Source organism: Cherax quadricarinatus, chromosome 51 (assembly GCF_038502225.1).
Source record: "Cherax quadricarinatus isolate ZL_2023a chromosome 51, ASM3850222v1, whole genome shotgun sequence".
In the NCBI taxonomy this organism is placed as follows: domain Eukaryota; kingdom Metazoa; phylum Arthropoda; class Malacostraca; order Decapoda; family Parastacidae; genus Cherax; species Cherax quadricarinatus.
Genome location: NC_091342.1, coordinates 14102481 through 14126012, shown reverse-complemented (window position 1 = coordinate 14126012; position 23532 = coordinate 14102481). Strand labels below are relative to the sequence as shown.

At 41.9% G+C, this 23532-nt stretch overlaps 1 protein-coding gene across 5 annotated transcripts in view; it reads right to left on the bottom strand.

Moving 5' to 3' along the window:
- The window catches only part of LOC128694641 (diacylglycerol kinase zeta), an 881430-nt gene that overhangs the window by 603739 nt on the left and 254159 nt on the right, over window positions 1-23532 (bottom strand). The window contains exon 2 of one of the 5 annotated variants that reach the window (XR_011393407.1): window positions 9769-14216. The exons of 3 other annotated variants lie outside the window; for them this stretch is intronic. The gene's annotated coding sequence lies outside the window, so the exon portion shown is untranslated. Of the gene's footprint in view, window positions 1-9768; window positions 14217-23532 lie in introns of those variants that run through there. One more of the 5 variants, XR_011393408.1, reaches the window with a different exon arrangement.

Sequence of the window (23532 nt, the reverse complement as noted above, 5' to 3'; positions counted from 1 at the left end):
ACACGTCCACTCCCAAATATCTTAATATATTCACCTCCTCCATACTCTCTCCTTCCAATCTGATATCTAATCTTTCGTCACCTAATTAATCTTTTTGTTATCATCACCTTACTCTTTCCTATATTCACTTTTAATTTTCTTCTTTTACATCCCCTACCAAATTCATCCACCAACCTCTGCAACTTCTCTTCAGAATCTCCCAAGAGCACAGTGTCATCAGCAAAAAGCAACTGTGACAACTCCCACTGTGTTTGATTCTTTATCTTTTAACTCCACACCTCTTGCCAAGACCCTCGCATTCACTTCTCTTACAACCCCATCTATTAATGTATTGAACAACCACGGTGACATCACACATCCTTGTATAAGGCCTACTTTTACTGGGAAATAATCTCCCTCTTTCCTACATACTCTAACCTGAGCCTCACTATCCTCGTAAAAACTCTTCAATGCTTTCAGTAACCTACCTCCTATACCATACACCTGTAACATCTGCCATATTGCCCCCTTATCCACCCTGTCATATGCCTTTTCCAAATCCATAACTGCTTTATCTAAATACTGTTCACCTATATGTTTCACTGTTTCACCTGCTATCCTTCTCTCCGTCTTACTCTTAATTCTTTCAATAATAACTCTACCATACACTTTATCAGGTATACTCAACAGACTTATCCCCCTATAATTTTTGCACTCTTTTTTTGTCCCTTTTGCCTTTATACAAAGGAACTATGCATGCTCTCTGCCAATCCCTAGGTACCTTACCCTCTTCCATACATTTATTAAATAATAGCACCAACCACTCCAGAACTATATCCCCACCTGCTTTTAACATTTCTAACTTTATCTCATCAATCCCAGCTGCCTTACCCCCTTTCATTCTGCCCACTGCCTCACGAACTTCCCCCACACTCACAACTGGCTCTTCCTCACTCCTACAAGATGTTATTCCTCACTGCCCTATACACGAAATCACAGCTTCCCTATCTTCATCAACATTTAACAATTCCTCAAAATATTCCCTCCATCTTCCCGATATCTCTAACTCTCCATTTAATAACTCTCCTCTCCTATTTTAACTGACAAATCCATATATATGCAATAAGATCACAGTAAACAGGTGATATCACAATATGAAAAACAACCACTGTGAAAAAATAGCGAAATTCCAAGCGCTTTCGTAACTTCTTACATTATCAAGGAACTCTAAAAAGCAAAACATCAACAGGAAAGCATATAATGGAAGGAGGCAAGAATATACCTCACAATCATGTCTTGTTGTGGTGACGTGATTGTCAAGTGTAGTCTTGCTCCCTTTATATGCCTTCCTGTTGATGTTTTGCTTTTATAGTTCCTTGTTAATGTAAGAAGTCACGAATGCGCTTGGAACTTCGCTGTTTTTTCACAGTGGTTGTTGTGGGTGTATATATATATATATATATATATATATATATATATATATATATATATATATATATATATATATATACCTGCCCATAAGATCTTTAACACTGGTGAAATTCCAGAGGTCCTAAAAAATCATATTGCTCTGTAACACAAACGAGGCTGTTGGATAATAGCAAGAAACTACAGGCCAGCAGAACTTATCGTACAAAATCTTTCTGAGGGTGCGAAGAAGGCAAAGTACCAATTTTATAGAAATCCACGCATGTAACTATATTGAGCTGATTTGTTTTAGAACAGTTCCTGCCTATCACAACTATTAGACTGTTACGGCAAAATACGAGACATTAACCAAAATATATACACAAAAGTAGTGCATAGGTTCTGCAAATAAATTTGATAAATGTGACCATGGTGTGATAGTCAAATATACAAAATGAAGTAAAATTGTAATAAACAGATCGTAAACAGCCTTAGCAACGTAAAAACGTTCAATACTGCAAGTAAAATTTCCGGTTCCTTTACAGTGTCTTATAGACAAATAAAAAACATAAGTTGTATTTGATATCAAAATAATGATGAAATCTACATTAGCGAAAGATACAGAAAAAACTACAAACGTATCAGTAAAATCTTCCAGTGGACAGTGGAAAATAATATAATGTTTAACGGTGACAAATTCCATCTAATTAGATGCGGGAGAAAAAATTTAAACATCAGTACAGGATACAAAACGCAGTCCGATCATATCATAGAACGAAAGGATCGTGTAAAAGACTTAACAATAATTATGTCAAATGACCTATCGTTTAGAAAGCAAAGTAAGGCAAATGTATCAAAGACCAAGAAAATGAAAGGTTAGACTGTGAAAGCTTCAAACAGAAGTCATACAGATGATTTTCAAGTCACCTGTACTCTTGTACTTAATAGCCTATTTCAAGGCAGGAGAAATGTCAAAGCTGGAAAATGTTCAGAGGTCATTTACGGACTGCGAAGTCAATAAATCATCTAAACTACTGGTAACGTCTGTGGCCCTTGGAAAGTATCTTTGGAAAGAAGAGAGAGAGAGAGAGAGAGAGAGAGAGAGAGAGAGAGAGATAATTGATAATATACAAACATGGAAAATACTTGAAGGACGGATCCCACACTACATACTGCCATAACTTACTGGAGGTAGAAATGTGAAAGGTTATGCAGAATATACCAATAAAGAGCAGGGGCGCCACAGACATGTATAAAGTACCGTCAATATCTGTGGTCCTAACCTTTTCTACCTTCCACCAACAGATATAGCAAATATTACCAGAATATAGGCAGATTTCAAGAAGCTCCTGCACCACTTACAGTAATAAATGTCGGATTGGCCAGGATGTAATGACTATGTAGATATCTCAGCCACGTAGCAACTATAATTAACTAAGTCATGTCGCAAGTAGAACTAAGTCGTGTAGCAGTCATAACTAAGCTATGTAACATCCACTACTAAACCACAAAGTTATTATTATTATATTTATGGGGAGCGCTAAACCCGGAGGTCATTCAGTGCCTAGGAGAAATGTAGGGCTCGATTCAAGAAACTGAAGGAGAGGTCCAGTTCCTTAGATCAAGAGCCCCACCAGCATAAATGAATCTGCATAGAATGGTAAGCCATGTAGTAGCTGTAACTAAGCCTCGAAGTAGCAACAACTAAGCCACGTAGCAGTTATAACTAAGTCACCTAGCAGCAATAACAAAAGCTCCACAGCAGCTAAAACTATGTCTCCTAGCAGCTACAATTAAAAAATCATCTATAGAAACAAAATTTTCAGATATTACATGGCAGTTAAAAAACCAAGCCACGTAAAGTACATTAGTAAACGAGTGATTAACGCACTGACCTATGAGTTTTAGGACTCACTTGACATAGGTTCAAACCCTACCCGTTCCGTGATTTGTACAGTACAGGTACGAATAAACGGAAGACAAAAAATGTACCCAACTGCGCTGAACACACAAAGCCAAAATGCAATAAAAAGCGAGTCATGTAGCAGCTATAATAACCATGCAGTAGCAGCAATATAAAAAAAAATCTACAACCAATAGATTTTAGCAAATAGTAACCGAAGAGCACCTATCTATAGCCAAGCCAGGGAGTAACTGCAAAAAAAAAGGCAAGCTAATTTCAGAGCAGCGAAGCTAGCCAACAGCCAAGACACTACCTGACAAAGTGTTGATCGTGTTTCAGTGCAGCGCTGACGGTGTCGAAAGAGAGACCCAAACCAGAGGGAGAGCTGGAAGTAACCAAGGCACATAACAATGTCGGCACTCCATGCCGCCTTCCAGCCAGGTGAGGAAAATGTGGTGGCTTCGAGGGGCTGGAAGATGCTGGTGGAAGTGTTTTTGAGTTTGGAGTATGATTTCCTGGTGTGGTACACTGAGCATGTGCGTACTGACTCAAGTTTGATTCAGAGGTCGAATTTACCACATCTTTCTGAATTAATCTCGGCAGGGCTTCTAAAGAACGCCTCGTTACCGGCGGGCTTAAGCTCACTGACTTCTTGAAGCTAAATGTTCCCCTTAGATTAATCTTCGCCCTAGACCTCTGCAGTGTAAGTGAACTTGCCGAAGAGTTCGATCTAAATAACGTTTCTTTATTCCGACTACCTAAATCCATCACTGATGTATGCTTCAGGATTGTGGATATCTTCCCTATTTGCTTGTGCTTAGTCTCACCGAGGCTCGGGGACGAGTCCGAGATGCCCAGGTTGTAGATGGACCACTTGTACCTCAACAGCACTGGACAACCCGACTCTTCGTCAAGGTCGATGTACCTGCCGCTGTGGTCGCTGACGTAGCTACTGTTGGATCCTCTACTGTCGACAGTGAAAACATCTTCATTGTCGTTGCTGTATATGCTACTACTTCGAGCACTGCTGCAGCTGTAGCTCACTCGACTGCTGCCGTTACTAACTTCACTGCTCCAATCGCCTACTTCATTACTGCTGCAACTGGAAAAATATCCATAGCTACTTGACCCACTACTGCTGCTCCGGATCTCTTTGCCATGAATGTCACTCTTACAGTTACTATAAGCATTCTGACATTCTGTGACAGGGCTATGGCAGTCTGTGGTAGAATTGTGATTGTCTGTGCTTGAGCAATGAGTGCCTGTAGTAGGTCTATAGTTGTTTGTGGTAAGCCCTTGGCATTCCATGATAGGATCAAAGCTCTCTTTGACATGATTAGGGTGGTATGAGGTAGGACTATGTGTTACAGTATGACAGCGGTGGTCTGTGATAGGATAATGGCTGTCCAAGGTAGGACTGTTTTGGTCTGTGGTAGGGCTAGGGTATTCTTTGGTATTTTTCTTAGCGTAGTAATCGCTAGGTAGCGGATCACTGGAAGTAGCCGTCCCGTGACTCCTATGGAATAATCTTTGTGGAAGCCATCTTGGTGTCCTGTGAAGAACCCTTTTATCTTGACTTGCAGGAGGCTTACCTGAGTTAATTATTGACGGTGCGCTGGAAGGCCTACTACCACAGTCATAAACTGCTTCTCTCTTGCATTTACTATTGCAACTTCCATCAGTACAGTCACCACATGGAGCACTAAATCTTGATGGCTCGTTGGCCTTGAAACCCAGATCTTTACCTTTAACCTTGTGTGTACGAACAGTATTTTCTAGCTTATCAGCGATACTTTCACTTGCGTTTCGAATAATATTTTCAGTCGCACCTGCTAGAATGTCATCTTTACTATGTATACTTTTCAGACAAATGTCAGTCGATATTTTATTTGCGTTAGCAGTTTCTTTAACATAACCTGCACACTGGAAATGGGCAGACCCTCGGAGGGTGTCAGGTTCAGGGTGCCTTAAGGTGGCATCACTACCAGGCTCACACAGGTGTCCGGGCACAAAAGGGAATTCAGTCTTGTGTTCGCCATCAGTGGGAGTGTGTGGTGGTGGTGTTGCGGCAGAACACTTGGTGGTGGAGGTAGTGGTGAAGAGTAGGTGAGGATGGAGCACCCTTGACAGGACTCTATGTTCATACTGAGGTTGGTGATGCATGTCTTCCCACTTCCCCGAGGCAGGCAGCCACCTATCACCACTACTCATACCCGGAGATAAGCTATCCACACACGTCTGTTTCTCTTCCTCTACTCTCGACTGCTACTGCGCCTCACATTTTGTCTAGCAGCTCTAATATTCAAGTATTTCTCAGTGGTAACATTAATGCCAATGAAAGTGAGACAGTAGAGACAGCATAACAGACAAAATTCACTAGAGACTTTGTGTGGCGCTAGACAGTGTAGCCAGCGTCTCACAATACGACCAACTTATCAGGCAGACACTGTAGCAAGCGTCTCACGATACAACCTGCTTATCAATTTCAGTGTATCGTGCTACCACACACAAACAGGTTAACTACTAAACTGGTGTGTTCACTCCCAGTTAAACTCGATCATGCTGGACTCCATCACTAGGCTATTGATTCCCACCTCAGTACAGGCACTTGCAAACACAACAGACACCACTCTGGATAGAGGCAAATAAACACAGCTTTAATGGGAAAGTATTGTCCCCCTCTTTCCATTGGCCACAAACCTGGACACATGTCGTACTACAACACAACGCCAACGGGAGAAATGTCACCTGGAAATCCCGTCATCAGTTCCTATTTCATTGCCAAAGTGCGGAAGATTTATTCACCAGGGGGTATACGACTTAATAGTGATGGCTGACCTACGATACTTGTGAAATATTGGAGAAGAAAACTTACAACGTACTCGCTCCAACACACAAAGAGACACTGACACTATCTAGCTGTCAGCGACAAATTTCTAAATTTCCACTTGGTGATCCACAGCTGTTGGTAGTACTGACGTTTTAATTATTTTAAAATTATGTACACGGTTAAAACTACACAGATAGAATGACACACACGTGCGCGGGAGCGCGTCCAGGTTACTCATAAAACATAAATAAAAAGAACGACCTGAACTAAAAACTGAAGGCGCAAGACAGAGAGAAAAAGAGGAGGGGGGGAGATCCGACGATGGTAAGATTACGAGATCACTGATATGGAGGGGAGAGAGAGAGAGAGAGAGAGAGAGAGAGAGAGAGAGAGAGAGAGAGAGAGAGAGAGAGAGAGAGAGAGAGAAAAAACTAAGATTAAAGAGTGAGAGGCGGCTCACATAGATAAGGGAATCCGGGTTACAATCACAGGATTACCAACTGTCTGACGGATATGACGACATTCACTCACTCTCCCTGTATTATCTGGACTCTCTCTCGTTGTCTCTGATATACCTGAACGTTTTCTTTCAGATTCAACTTTCACTTTGTGGAAGGCCCATTCAACTAAAGTGTGATGACCCAGACCCATTTTTGTTCCTAAACTCAAATTCCATTTAGCAATTTCCGAGCGAAACACTTTCAATCCGTCTGGCAACATTTCCTACCCTCTTCAGGACTGACAGAGGATTGATAAGAACAGTTTATCACTACATGTCATGATTAATTGAAACAACACTTGTCTACCTCTTTCCTAAGGATGTACAGTTACATGGTGTTCATAAATTAGAAATCATTCTTGTGCAGCACTGTCTCAAACTTTAATAGAAAATGTTGAAAATGGTATAAAATACCAATAAGTTAACAGAAGAAAGATTTAAGTGTATGGAGAAAGATTAACACACACTTCTGCCCCTATCTTGCAACCCTGTATGAATGTTGCTTTAGTACCACTAATATTTATGATCATTCTATTTTCCAAAAATATGCAGGATTTGTTGCAATTATGCAACTCTCGAAAGGAGATGCCTACACAAGAAGACAAATTTTTTCTTCCTTCAAGATGACTGTGCTAGAACTTAATTAAGATGTATCTTATTAAAAGTACGTTGCGGAGGATTGTTTGGCAGGTGTAGGTGCCAATTTGTCAAATTTATTGAGAAAATCGTATAATAATGGGTTCTTGGCGATAACCTGAGAACGCCTCTTCTGATTGGCTTCAAACTTTCCACGACGATGCTGTATCTTGCTTAAGAGAAAGGATCGGATTATTACCTGGCTTCGTATGGATCAAATGTATTAAAAAACAGACGTTTCATAATTATTCTTCTGACCTCAAACCTAAAATGCACAATTTTATGAAACTTTTCTTAAATATATTTCTTTTACATTATCAATACTTCATTTACAACTCAAGAGACAATTCGATGACATGTAGACGCCTTTCAAATACTTTAACACTCGTCTGCATGATTTTTTTTGACTCTATGGTAATTTTTTCAGTATATATATGTATAAGGAAGATAGTGGTTCATTGTATTTTTTATTCATCTCTATCACATCAGGTTGTCAAGTTATACGGAAACGTTACTTTTCTCTTGTCGTATAACATAAGTAAATGAGAAAGTGGCATATTATCAATTAAAAAGCTTACTTTATATCGACTTATAGTTTTCTTGATTTTCAGATTCCCGGAGCAACATTACTCCTTTATTGAAGCGCTGCTAGTTTGCTTATTTTGGGTGCAAACTTGGAGACCTGGACAAGCCACTTGCACCAGACACAGCTTGCAGGAGTTTCATCAGTAAGCTCCAAATGTGGTATGGCGGGAGCAGATGAACCACCAAGATGACTACTACTTTTGTATGACAAAAGTAGCTGGATGGGGATGTCATACAAAGAAGATGAATAGAGACTCTTCATTGATTCTTCTAAAAAAAGTTTAAGGTTGTACTTCTCTACAATGGCAACACAGCTGCATCTGTGCCAATTGGCCAGTGTCCAAATGTCAGAAACTTACGCAAATATGAAGACACTAATATCTGCAATCAAGTATCAGAATCACAATTTTCTCATTTGTGGTGATTTAAAAGTTATTGCTCTCCCACTAGGTCTTCAAGGCGGATACACCAAGTATGCCTGTTTTCTGTCTTTGGGATAGTAGGGCAGACAGCCAGCACTATGAACAAAAAGACTGGCCACCAAGAACCAGCTTCTTACCCCGAAATCACAACGTGAAAACTGTGCCACTAGTTGACCCCAAGAAAATTCTGCCACCAAAATTTTGTGAAGGCCTTGAACAAGAATGGAGCTGCTTTCAAGTACCTGGAGTCAAAATTTCCTCGTATAAGTGAAGGCAAGCTAAACGCAGGAATCTTTGTTGGCCCTCAGATTCGGGAACTGATGAAGGACAAACATTTTGATGAAGCATTAGCAGGTGTCGAGGTATATCTCTGGTTTTAATTCAGGCAGATTGTCCACAACTTCCTGGGAAACAGGCGCTCCCCCGAATATGAAAAAATGATCCAAGCCTGTGAAGATGCACTTTTCGCAATCACATCTTGACTATTTTCCCAACAACTGTGGGGACTACAGTGAGGCACAAGGAGAGCGGTTCTATCAGGATATTTGCATCATGGAAGCTCGATACCAGAGCAAATGGAATGGCAGCATGATGGCGGATTACTGCTGGTCATTGAAACATAATGGTTTCGATGCACAGCACAAGTGAAAAAATCAACGCGGTCCTCCTTCCTTCGATTCAATATGTAGGCTAACCATCAGGAGCATATTTTTTAATAAAATCATTTGATTTGATTCATGTTGATTTGGAATTCATGTTCTTAAAACTAACATAATGTGCTTTTCCATGATTACTTGCCCAATTTCAATAAATTAACATTATTAACATAAATTAACAATAAATTAAAAATTTATTAAAAATTCACATTTTTTATCATTAATCTGTATTTTATTCAAAATCCTTACGTGATAGAGCAAAATATTTTAGATATTTACAATCAGCAGCCCAAGAGTATGATCGCAATCATGAATAAAAATAAAAATTAAAAACATTCCAAATGCAGACCAGTGTAATAAATTCCAGGCCATCAACTGTGGTCCCGGTCCCGGACCAGGCCACGGTTGATGACCTAATGAATCAGGTTGCTGGTACCAGTAATATACAGTGCAACTTTTGTCTCACACTTCTGCTGGTCTGGAAGTAACTCAAGGAACTTAGCATATTCCTCTTAAAGACGGCTTATAACAATTTTTTTTTTTTACTTTTTGGTGGGTGGTTACACCATGCTTAATTTTTCAAATCTGGCATTACGGATTTTTTTTCACATTCGTCTCAATGCTACATCACGCACTTGTCTGTGTCTGTAGCCTTCTGCCCAGTCTGGAAAAGCTAATAAAAATAATGAAATTTTTTTTGTGCTTATCACAAACGCTTCAATACGATCTTTTACAAAAAAAAAAAAAACTAACTTAAGCGTTGACCGCATACAACTGAATAATTTCATCCCCCTATGAATGCCTAAATATATTAATTATACGTCAGTATCCTTAATCTTGTTATTTTTCAAAATAATTTTCGTTTTTTAATATTTTTTTTTCATTAATTTCAAAGGAACCAGAAAATTTAAACGAAAGTCATACTGTTTTAAATGTATAACTATATGAATTTTAGGCACTTTTCTTTTGACCTTCAGAAGATATTAATTTTTAATTTACACCCAACAGCAAGATCAGGATATTAAGTTTCGTTTAAGCTATTAATTACAATTTTTTTTTTAAGATACTACCCTCTACGAGATTCTCTGGCATAATTGAGTAACTTTTAAGAGTTTCATACTGATCGCATCATACTGATGTATGCGATTAAACTTTTTGCTTGACAGCACTGACTTTCAGCTCCTGGAGCTTTTGGGACTGTTAAGTTACAATTCCTCGCTCTCTTGAAGAGGGTGATCTTGAGCTTGTGATGTTGCAGAAGTTTGTAGAAAGTCGGGACGAATCTGCCTGGACTTTCTACTCATTTCTGCAACACTGCAAGCTCCTGACGATGTGTTGATTGCAACACGAAAGACCTAGAGATATCATTCATCTTCCTTTGTGATTATTTTAGATCTTTTATTGCTCGTTCGCGATTTTTTCATATATTAATACATGTTTTCGTTTCACAGTTCATTATAATGATGCTTCTCACTTCCGTGTTTAGATTCCGTGATAATAAAAAAGTACGCCTCTTTTCTTAGTTCCTTTAATCAAAGTACAACGTACCTTCATTCATTTCCGTGGCACACTTAATACTTATTCATATCCTCTCCTGACAACGACATGCCAACTGTATGGCTATATCTTGACTTTAAATTTCTCTCGTGTTTTTTGAACACTTTCCTCTTTAAAGCATTTAACGATAGTCATTTTTTGTCATAGTAAACTGCACACACTACAGTATGCACTTATTAATTACTCGTAAACTGCCCTATAAATTACATTTATGAAGCTACAGAAATATTCTAAAAAAAAAAATCCTTGACTAATGTAGGATCTAGTATATTTACATAATGTATACAATGGCTATTGCCAAGTAATTATTAAATTAATATGTCCTATCAGGTGAAACAGTCCGGCTTGAGTTTAATAATCCTGATGGTCTTACCTGAACGTGATGGGATGTGACCTCTCCTTGAATTACTCAAGAGGGACAGGGCCGGAGTCTTCACAACGCGAATTTGAAGGAAGTAGTATAAGATACAAACAAAACAAGCTTTCAACAGGGAAGCATAACAGTAATGCGAACTGAGAGAAGAATAACACGATGGTGGGAAAGGCAAGGGGATACAGAAAATCCATAACATTGCACAGAGTATATTTTTGGGCAAGTTTAACCAATTTTCTTACAGGGTAGAGAACTTTTACAAATGCCATAAAACTTGATTTCACAAAGACAATGCTCAAAATATATCCCTTAAAACTATAGTATTATTACAAATGTCCCTAAACCTTACTGACATTATCCTTTGAAGAGGAATCACATATGCTACTTGTACAATACTTAATTATAAAACCAAAATTTACGTATTATGAAGAATATAAAAGGACATTAAGTGAAACACATAATCACGAAATACAGCGAACACCAATAAATATAAAGAACAATAATGAAACAGTTATTAACTTATACAATGATTAAATATACGACGTTCAACATGCATCAAATGTATGTTTCTGTAGGATGGGGAGGTGGATGGTAGGAATAAGGAGGGGATAATAAGGATAGGAATGATGGAGATGTGTGTGGTGAGGCTGATAGTAACAGGAATGAGGGGAACAGGAGATAGGAGTAACGGTGACGGGAATACGGGGTTGTAAGATGGATTAGGAATCATGAGGGTTATAAGTAGCGGTCATGGAGATGCTAATGGGAAGGTAAGAGAACAGTGCTGAAGGAGGAAGGACAGGAAAAACAAGATTGGAGAGGGGTGATGGGATGACAGCAGATGAAATTGTTGGTAAGGGGTGGTGGAGTGAGGGTAACGGGTTAGGGGTGATGAGTGGGGGTGGTAAGGTGTGGTGATGAGTGGGGGTGGTGAGTGGGAGTGATGAGGTGGGGTTATGAGTGGGGGTGATGACGTGGGGTGGTTGGTGGTAGAGAGGTTTATGAGAGGAGTGTAATGAGAGGAAAATCCCACCATACCTCTACATTCCATGTAATCTGAAGATCTATCCCATACAGAAACTGAGTATAAAGTCTTTCAAGTGAAGAAGAGTTATCTGGTTATTGCCGGAATTATCGTTGGATAAATAACCAAAGAAAACATTTATTGGATAACGAGTAAAATAACAAAGAAAATTTTAAAATCAAGCGAAGAAAAAAATAGAAGGGCCCTTAAACGTTTGGTAAATATTCATGTTTAATTATTGGGTTCACTGAAAGAGGCAGAGAAAGACATGCACATGTTGAATATCTATGTCAACGTAATGGCCTGCTTGCCGAATACTGCAATTCACACCCACGTGAAGAAGCTCGTGGGTGTATAAACAACATCGGCCCTCAGGTGAGGTCGAGCCCGCGTGGTGAAGCAGTAGTGAACAATGCACCTGCAAGATCTAGTGTGGTAAAACATTAACGAGCTAAACTCTACCTGGGAACCATAACTGCCAGACACATTACAGTTAATAACGTGGTCTAGTACAGACAGTAACATCCTATTGTAACCACAGAGTTGTGAAAGTATTAGCACTGGTCAAACAACTTCCTACTTATAAATAACGCTGACAAGATGTTTCCTCGCACCTGAAACATAAATCATTGAAAAAAAAAAAAACATAAAACAGTCTCATGCACTACTCAAACCTTCATGAAAGCTCGTATACTACAACTGCAGGTTTGTGAGTGGTTCAGGAGCCACACTCAACATCGGCACACGAAGAAGTGATGCTCAACATCACTACATTAATCACAGACAACGACCCACCATACTAATTCACCTCCAACACAAAACCATTACATCAACACGTTATATTAAAGGGGAAGGGAGTCTCTGCAAGATACACCGGTTCTCAGAGACTAAAATATTTTTACATCGAGTTACACAGAGATGGAAGGGAAGAAAGAGGAAACGGGTGGCACTATAGGTGGAAATCAACCAGCAACTACAGTATTATAGTAACTGGCGATGCCACAAGAACGAGGGGAAGGGGAAAGCAAGCCGGTGTCATCGTGCCGGTGCCAACACAAGGGACCGCCTATGATTGCTTAAATACTGAAACAACCAAGGCGCGAGTGGGGGGTGTCCCTCCTGCCCTAAATACACCAAGGGAAAAGGGCTTCACCCTAGGGACTGTGAGCTTCACCCTGGGAGGGAGCTTTGTCCTGGGTGCAGGGGTTTTCACCCTACTGGGAGAAGGCATCACACTGGGAGGGCGAGGGGTATCATTTGGGAGGTGGGCGGTAGTGAAACAGGCTGTGGCAAAACATAGACACAACGAGTAATAATAAGTGCTTGGATGGGTGGGTGTGGGTGGGTGTGGGTGCAGGGTGGTGGTGACAGCCACTGGGTGGGCTCCAGGGCTGGGACTCTTGGTCTGGGCGAATCTTGGGTCATGCTGGGCCAAGTGGGTCCGGGCTACCTGTAGGGGTCGTAGGCTCCCAGCGACTCCCAGTTGGTGGAGATGATCCTGGGGATGACGGGCGAAAGTGGCGTGGGCGTGGTGGGGGAGACGGGCGTGGTGAGCAGCGGGGTGCCCAGGGGAGAGAGTGCCACATACTCGCCGTCACCCAGTGGTAGCGGCAGCGTGTGCATCCTGGCGGGGAAGGCCACAAGCACCCGGGGCTCCAGGTGTATGGGTCCGGATATCAAGGGAGGCTCTTCTCCCTCCCGTCGCAGGGAACCATGACGACTTCCCCGCGGGGAGGAGCGGGGAGTGTGTCGAGGAGATGCCCTGGCGGAGTAGCTGCGGCGGGTACGGACGCCCGGGGGCAGGTCTGGGGCCGGGCCCTCGGGCATAGTGGGGTCGCACGAGGCCAGGCGTCATAAGGCATTGGCCAGGTCGTTGAGCTCGATGCCTAGAGCGACAGCAGGCAAGGATAGCGAGGGTCCTGCCGGGCATGGCCCGCCAGGCCCCGCAGAGCTGCGTCGCTGTAGGCCCGCCCCTGACCCCGACCCCTCAAGCATGGTCATGGGCGGGTGTGGGCGCCTTCATCCGCCACCGTCGCCCTGCCTCTCACAACCCCCAGAGCAGTGCTCACACTGCACCCACACCTCGTGAGTATACACTGTCAGGCGCGCCAGGCAGCGAGCGCAGCGTGCGAGGGCCGCACCACTCTGCGCTTACAGCACATGAAGGCGCAGCGGGCGTGTGTGGCTGGCGCGCGGGGGAGCCCTGTGCGCGGGTGGGGAGCCCCTCACCAACTGCCCAAGAGGAAGGCTGCAAGCGTCGCCCTCCCCACGCACTCACACCGCCCCTGGCGGACACCTCTGGCGCCTCCCTCCTGCTGCTACTGCTGCTCTTGTTGCTGCTGCTGCTGCGGGGAGACAACATGATGACATCACACATCAAGCACACTGAACATCACCCCCCCCCGCACACCATAAGCTCCCACTACCAGCACTGCTTGCAACAATACTCTGTTGCAGCATGTACATACACGATGCTCAAGTAGCGGGAGGGAGGGGAAGTGGGAGCCATCACATCTTCCCCAACAGATGTCCCCCTACCAGCCTCCCGCCGCCTCCTTCCCTGACAATTGTTTGCACTTGTCATCAGCACCGCGCGAGGTCTGCCGATACTGTCAAGACCACCACCCAGTAACCAACCACAGGTCACCCCCACACCATCTCCCTATCCATCCGTATAATAACCCCTACCCCTAACCCATATGTATCTATCCCCCCTACCTCCAACAACTTCCCCCTGCCTCCACACAAAATTCTAAAAACCTTCCCACTACCCACACCCACATGACACTACCCACTATCGACTATCCCAACCCCACACTGGTTCCCCTAACTTCCCACATGACCCACACTTACTAACGTCTCGGTAGTAGAAATGAATAATGTAGATTTTATGTGGAGAACGTAGAGAGAATGTGAAGAGCGTAGAAATATATGAAGAACGTAAAGAGAAAGTGAGGAATGTAGAGAGAATGTAAGGAACGTAGATAATGTAAGGAACGTAGAGAATGTGAGGAATGTAGAGAATGTGAGGAACGTGAAGACTGTAAGGAACATAGAGAATGTGAGGAACGTAGAATGTAAGGAACGTAGAGAATGTGAGGAACGTAAAGAGAATGTGAGGAATGTAGAGAATGTGAGGAACGTAGAGAGAATGTGCACTCGTCAAAACTGTCGAGGTCCGCCGCCAGCCAACTCACTCAGCAGGAGAAATGGTATCGACGAGCAACTAAACGAAAACCAATATTGGTCCTCAGTACTGAATATGTCCCTTACGGTTACAACCTACGCTGCTTGTATGAACGATGGTTGTATGAACGATGGTTGTATGAATGATGGTTGTGTGAACAATGGTTGTGTTAACAATGGTTGGGTTAACGATGGTTATGTGAACGCTGGTTGTGTGAACGATGCTTATGTGAGCAATGGTTGGATGAACGAGTGTTTTGTGAACGATGATTGTGTGAACAATGGTTGAGTGAACGATGGTTGGGTTAATGATGGTTATGTTAACGATGGTTGGGTTAATGATGGTTATGTGAAAGATGGTTGTGTGAACGATGGTTGTGTAAACGATGGTTGAGTGAATGATGGTTGTGTGAACAATGGTTGGGTTAACGATGGTTAAGTGAACGATGGTTATGTGAACGATGGTTGTGTGAACAACGGTTGTGTGAACAAGGGTTGAGTGAACGATAGTTCAGTGAACGATGGTTGTGTGAATAATGGTTGAGAGAACGATGGTTGAGTGAACGATGGTTGTGTGAACGATGGTTGTGTAAACGATGGTTGAGTGAACGATGGTTGTGTGAAGTATGGTTGTGTGAACGATGGTTGAGTGAACGATGGTTGAGTGAACGATGGTTGTGTAAACGATGGTTGAGTGAACGATGGTTGTATGAACGATGGTTATGTGAATGATGGTTGTGTGAACAGTGGTTGAGTAAACGATGGTTGGGTTAACGATGGTTATGTGAACGATGGTTGTGTGAACGATGGTTGTGTGAACGATGGTTGTGTGAACAATGGTTGAGTGAACGACGGTTGGGTTAACGATGGTTATGTGAACGATGGTTGTATGAACGATGGTTGTGTGAACAATGGTTGGAAGAACGATGTTAGTGAACGATGGTTGTGTGAACAATGGTTGGGTGAGCGATGGTTGTGTGAACGGTGGTTGTTTGAACGATGGTAGTGAGCAATAGTTGTGTGAACGGTGGTTTTGTGAACAATGGTTGGGTTAACGATGGTTGGCTTAACGATGGTTGTGTGTAAACGATGAATGGGTGAACGATGGTTGTGTGAACGATGGTTATGTGAACAATGGTTGCGTGAACGATGGTTGTGTGAACGATGGTTGTGAATGATGGTTAGGTAGAGCTGGTTGTCTGAACGATGGCTTTGTGAACGATGGTGGTGTGAACGATGGTTGTGTAAACGATGGTTATGTGAACGATGGTTGTGAATGGTGGTTGAGTGAACGATGGTTTTGTGAACGATGGTTATGTGAACAATGGTTGTGTGAACGATGGTTGTGAATGATGGCTGGGTGAACGATAGTTGTGTAAATGATGATTGTGTGAACGATGGTTGGGTTAACGATGGTTGGCTTAACGATGGTTGGCTTAACGATGGTTGTGTGTAAACGATGAATGGGTGAACGATGGTTATGTGAACAATGGTTGCGTGAACGATGGTTGTGTGAACGATGGTTGTGAATGATGGTTAGGTAGAGCTGGTTGTCTGAACGATGGTTTTGTGAACGATGGTGGTGTGAACGATGGTTGTGTAAACGATGGTTATGTGAACGATGGTTGTGAATGGTGGTTGAGTGAACGATGGTTTTGTGAACGATGGTTATGTGAACAATGGTTGTGTGAACGATGGTTGTGAATGATGGCTGGGTGAACGATAGTTGTGTAAATGATGATTGTGTGAACGATGGTTTTGTGAACGATGGTGGTGTGAACGATGGTTGTGAATGGTGGTTGGGTGAATGGTGGTTGGGTGAATGATGGTTTTGTGAACAATGGTTGGGTGAACGATGGTTGTATGAACGATGGTTGTGTGAACGATGGTTGTGAATGGTGGTTGGGTGAATGGTGGTTGGGTGAATGGTGGTTGGGCGAACGATGGTTTTGTGAACGATGATTATGTGAACAATGGTTGTGTGAACGATGGTTGTGTGAACGATGGTTGTGAATGATGGCTGGGTGAACGATAGTTGTGTAAACGATGGCTGTGTGAACGACTGTTGTGTAAATGATGGTTGTGAATGATGGTTGGGTGAACGATGGTTGTGTAAATGATGGTTGTGTGAACGATGGTGTGAACGCTGACTAAACTTCAGCTTGAAAGATGGGCATGTGTCAAATATCATCTCTTTGTTAACGTTACATATGTATTAACGTTGCGTGAACGTTGTGTCACGTTACATATCTGTGAACGTTATTTCTAATCCATGACGCGTACATGTGAACGTTGTGTAAACACTGCGCATGTGTGAACTTTGTTCATGTCTGAACGTTGCACGAACTCTGTGTGAAAGATATTTCTATGTAAGAGATACAAGAACGTTGCATATGTGTGAACGCTTCGTGAACGTGTATCTTTATGAACAATATATTCCTGTTCCTGTTCAAAGAAAATTCAAACCAAAATTCGAGATACAATAAAGTGAAGCTGAGAGACAGTGAGAGAGAGAGAGAGAGAGAGAGAGAGAGAGGCAGGAATGAATATTAGAACAAGATCCATTCGATCGCCAGGTATCCCAGGCAACCAGTGGCGTTGCCCCCCTATCCGTGCATTTTTGCTTTGCTTTGATTCAAGGAAGAGCGTTAAGCCCATTGGGTTTAGCGCTCAATTCAAAGGAAAGCTTATATGTCATCACCATGCACAACGAAAAACATATTTCACGCAAGAAACAACTGCAAGAATCTGTTGTGCGTTCTCACCACAATATTCACGACACTTGACCCAGTGAACTACCAAGATTATATCTACACCTAAACCACTGAACTACCACCATCATATTCGCAACACCTAAACCACTGAACTACCACCATCATATTCACAACACCTAAACCACTGAACTACCACCATCATATTCACAACACCTAAACCACTGAACTACCACCATCATATTCACAACACCTAAACCACTGAACTACCATCACATTCACAACACCTAAACCACTGAACTACCATCACATTCACAACACCTAAACCACTGAACTACCACCATCATATTCACAAAACCAAAACCATTGAACTACCACCATCATATCCACACCTAAACCACTGAACTACCACCATCATATCCACACCTAAACCACTGAACTACCACCGTCATATTCACAACACCTAAACCACTGAGCTACCACCATCATATTCACAACACCTACACCACTGAACTACCACCATCATATTCACAACACCTAAACCACTGAACTACCACCATCATATTCACAACACCTAAACCACTGAACTACCACCATCATATTCACAACACCTAAACCACTGAACTACCATCATCATATTCACAACACCTAAACCACTGAACTATCACCATCATATTCACAACACCTAAACCACTGAACTACCACCATCATATTCACAACACTTAAACCACTGAACTACCACCATCATACTCACAACACCTAAACCATTGAACTACCACCATTATATTCACAACACCTAAACCACTGAACTACCACCATCATACTCACAACACCTAAACCACTGAACTACCACCATCACACTCAACACCTAAACCACTGAACTACCACCATCATACTCACAACACCTAAACCACTAAACTACCACCATCATATTCACAACACCTAAACCACTGAACTACCACCATCATATTCACAACACCTAAACCACTAAACTACCACCATCATATTCACAACACCTAAACCACTGAACTACCACCATCATACTTACAACACTTAAACCACTGAACTACCACCATCATATTCACAACACCTAAACCACTGAACTACCACCATCATATTCACAACACCTAAACCACTGAACTACCATCACATTCACAACACCTAAACCACTGAACTACCATCACATTCACAACACCTAAACCACTGAACTACCACCATCATATTCACAAAACCAAAACCATTGAACTACCACCATCATATCCACACCTAAACCACTGAACTACCACCATCATATCCACACCTAAACCACTGAACTACCACCGTCATATTCACAACACCTAAACCACTGAGCTACCACCATCATATTCACAACACCTACACCACTGAACTACCACCATCATATTCACAACACCTAAACCACTGAACTACCACCATCATATTCACAACACCTAAACCACTGAACTACCACCATCATATTCACAACACCTAAACCACTGAACTACCATCATATTCACAACACCTAAACCACTGAACTATCACCATCATATTCACAACACCTAAACCACTGAACTACCACCATCATATTCACAACACTTAAACCACTGAACTACCACCATCATACTCACAACACCTAAACCATTGAACTACCACCATTATATTCACAACACCTAAACCACTGAACTACCACCATCATACTCACAACACCTAAACCACTGAACTACCACCATCACACTCAACACCTAAACCACTGAACTACCACCATCATACTCACAACACCTAAACCACTAAACTACCACCATCATATTCACAACACCTAAACCACTGAACTACCACCATCATATTCACAACACCTAAACCACTAAACTACCACCATCATATTCACAACACCTAAACCACTGAACTACCACCATCATACTCACAACACTTAAACCATTGAACTACCACCATCATATTCACAACACCTAAACCACTGAACTACCACCATCATATTCACAACACTTAAACCACTGAACTACCACCATCATATTCACAACACCTAAACCACTGAACTACCACCATCATATTCACAACACTTAAACCACTGAACTACCACCATCATATTCACAACACTTAAACCACTGAACTACCACCATCATATTCACAACACTTAAACCACTGAACTACCACCATTATATTCACAACACTTAAACCACTGAACTACCACCATCATACTCACAACACCTAAACCACTGAACTACCACCATCATACTCACAACACCTAAACCACTGAACTACCACCATCATATTCACAACACCTAAACCACTGAACTACCACCATCATATTCACAACACCTAAACCACTGAACTACCACCATCATACTCACAACACCTAAACCACTGAACTACCACCATCATATTCACAACACCTAAACCACTGAACTACCACCATCATATTCACAACACTTAAACCACTGAACTACCACCATCATACTCACAACCCCTAAACCACTGAACTACCACCATCATATTCACAACACCTAAACCACTGAACTACCACCATCATATTCACAACACCTAAACCACTGAACTACCACCATCATGCTCACAGCAACTAAACCACTGAACTACCACCATCATATTCACAACACCTAAACCACTGAACTACCACCATCATATTCACAACACCTAAACCACTGAACTACCACCATCATATTCACAACACCTAAACCACTGAACTACCACCATCATACTCACAACACCTAAACCACTGAACTACCACCATCATATTCACAACACCTAAACCACTGAACTACCACCATCATATTCACAACACCTAAACCACTGAACTACCACCATCATACTCACAGCACCTAAACCACTGAACTACCACCATCATATTCACAACACCTAAACCACTGAACTACCACCATCATATTCACAACACCTAAACCACTGAACTACCACCATCATACAACACCTAAACCACTGAACTACCACCATCATATTCACAACACCTAAACCACTGAACTACGACCATCATATTCACAACACTTAAACCACTGAACTACCACCATCATACTCACAACCCCTAAACCACTGAACTACCACCATCATATTCACAACACCTAAACCACTGAACTACCACCATCATATTCACAACACCTAAACCACTGAACTACCACCATCATACTCACAGCACCTAAACCACTGAACTACCACCATCATACTCACAACACCTAAACCACTGAACTACCACCATCATACTCACAGCACCTAAACCACTGAACTACCACCATCATATTCACAACACTTAAACCACTGAACTACCACCATCATATTCACAACACTTAAACCACTGAACTACCACCATCATATTCACAACACTTAAACCACTGAACTACCACCATCATATTCACAACACTTAAACCACTGAACTACCACCATCATATTCACAACACCTAAACCACTGAACTACCACCATCATACTCACAACACCAGTGTATAACCGAAGCCTTCTTAACGTTTTGCACTGGAAGGATTGTTGATTTTTGTTTCATGAATATATAAAATAACAGATGAATTTTACGAACCTCCACTTACAGTCAATGTTCACTTATCCGTATTTTCCAGTCTTTCTCTTAATCGTTTCTAGTCCTATAATGTTTCCTTCTCAATTTAGGACCGGTGTGAGACCGGACCGATGATCCTTAGAAGCATTCACAGATAGGACCATCATAAAGCGTACTGTACCACAAAGTTTCAAGTAACAGAGTAAAGCGTCTCCAGTTCACAGACAAGTTCCATACACTCTTGGTATAGTCAAAGAAAACGGAACTTCAAATGATTTTAACTTAAGAGTTGCAAATAAACACGTATTAGCAATGTAACTGAAATAATTTATACTTTTATTTATCTATTCTTTTTCTATTTTATCTTTTAACATTATTTTCTGAAGGAGATTTCTCTTTTATGCGCAATGTGAGGAATGTGACCTTCCTTACGGACACTTCACCCTTAACTGTGGAAGAGCTTTAATAAGTTCCCACAACAGGTGCACGTTTTCTCCTGACCACACCTCCACCTTCTCTTGAGGGTCCCATCTCCTCTTCTCACTTCCTAGCTTCTCTCACTCCTCCCAGAACACGTAGCTCTTGCCCCCTTTCCCTCACGATCCTTCTCGCTTCCCGATCTCCTAAATTAAAGAGCAAATATTACGGGAACAAAAATTATTAAGAAACACACAGGAAAGTAAAATGTATACTAAATATAAGTTTCTCAGAACTGTCTGCCATCTTAAATATTTACAAGACTGAAAGTGAAGACTTGCAATCCTGTCAGAGTGCACAACGTTTAACAGGCTTTCATTTCGGACTCGCACAACAGTTACAAAGTGATACTCAGTTACCCGGAGTGACTTTCAGAGGGCAGTTCCCCCGCGGCCCAGTCCCACACCAGGTCTCCTGGTTGTTGGCCTGGTCGATCAAGCTGTTAGTGTCCGCCCCAGGCAATCTAATATATGCATCACAACCCAGTTGATCGAGAACTGTTTTGAGGTCGTGGTCCCTTAATATTGAGTTTTTTCTCAGTGTACTCATCGCTCTGCTTGCTATTAGAGGTATCCTGCACTGTCTGCTAAGCGATTTGTGCTCATAATAATTCCGGTGTGCAGGTTTGGGGCCAATTTTTTCAGTATCTTCCAGGTGTAGATTATTAATTTTTTTCGCCCATGTCTTAAGGAGTACAATTCTAGGAACTTCAAGTGCTCCCAATAATTTAGGTGCTTGACCGAGTTTATACGAGCTGTGAAGGCTCCCTGTACATTTTCTAGCTCAGTAATTTCACCTGCCCTGAAGGCCGTTAGTACACAGCCTAGAGAGAACAAGTGACCTGAAGAACATCATCTCGTGCTTTGAAGGTTTTAGTTATCCAACCTATAATTTTCTTCCAGCTGCGATTACAACCTCATTGTGCTTCTTGAACGTGATATCTGACATTATCACCCCCAGGTCTCTTCCATTCGACTATGTTCTACTGAGTGGTTTGAGTTTGTTTTTTTACTCCAATCTTATTTTTTATTTTCACCATTCTTCCGTGATGTAGTAAATGAAATTTGTTCTCACTGAACTCATATTGTTGTCAATGGCTCACTGAAAGCCTTAGTCAAAAGAATCCTCTAAAATTTTCCCGAGGTCCCTACAGACTCCCAGGTAATTATAAAAACCACGACTTAAGCTAAAAGGCTGAAGCTGTGAACAAATATTTAAAATGTGCGCCAGAGATGCACGACGCAAGTCACACAAGAGAGGAGCAGTAGCACCTGCAAGAAGGTAGCTATGAGCCCGAGGATCAATTTACTAAGGTATATAATACCGTCAAGTTAATGAACAAGACACATGTGCAACATCTGGGCACCTTTGACAGACGTTTTTACTGCCGTGAATGGCATATAGTTATAATTCCTTCGATCAAGAGCCCTTCAAGGATATCAAGCCACATCCCTTGACAAGTGACATGACGTTAGTTGCTGGATGGCTGCTGACTATGCTGTACGTCCAACACTTAAAATCCTCACTTAGCCAATCCTAGACCTTCTTTTGACATCTTGTCAATCCTGACCTCTCCTCTCTGATTCCTTTCCATTTTCTTCCCAGTCATACTCCTCTATTTCCTCCCCATTCCCACACTCCGGTTGTTTTCTCATTTTCCACAGATACTTTCCTTAGTCATTCTTAATGCCAGTCAGCCAGACTTTTTTTCTTCTCCGTCCACCTTCTCCTCCTCTTCC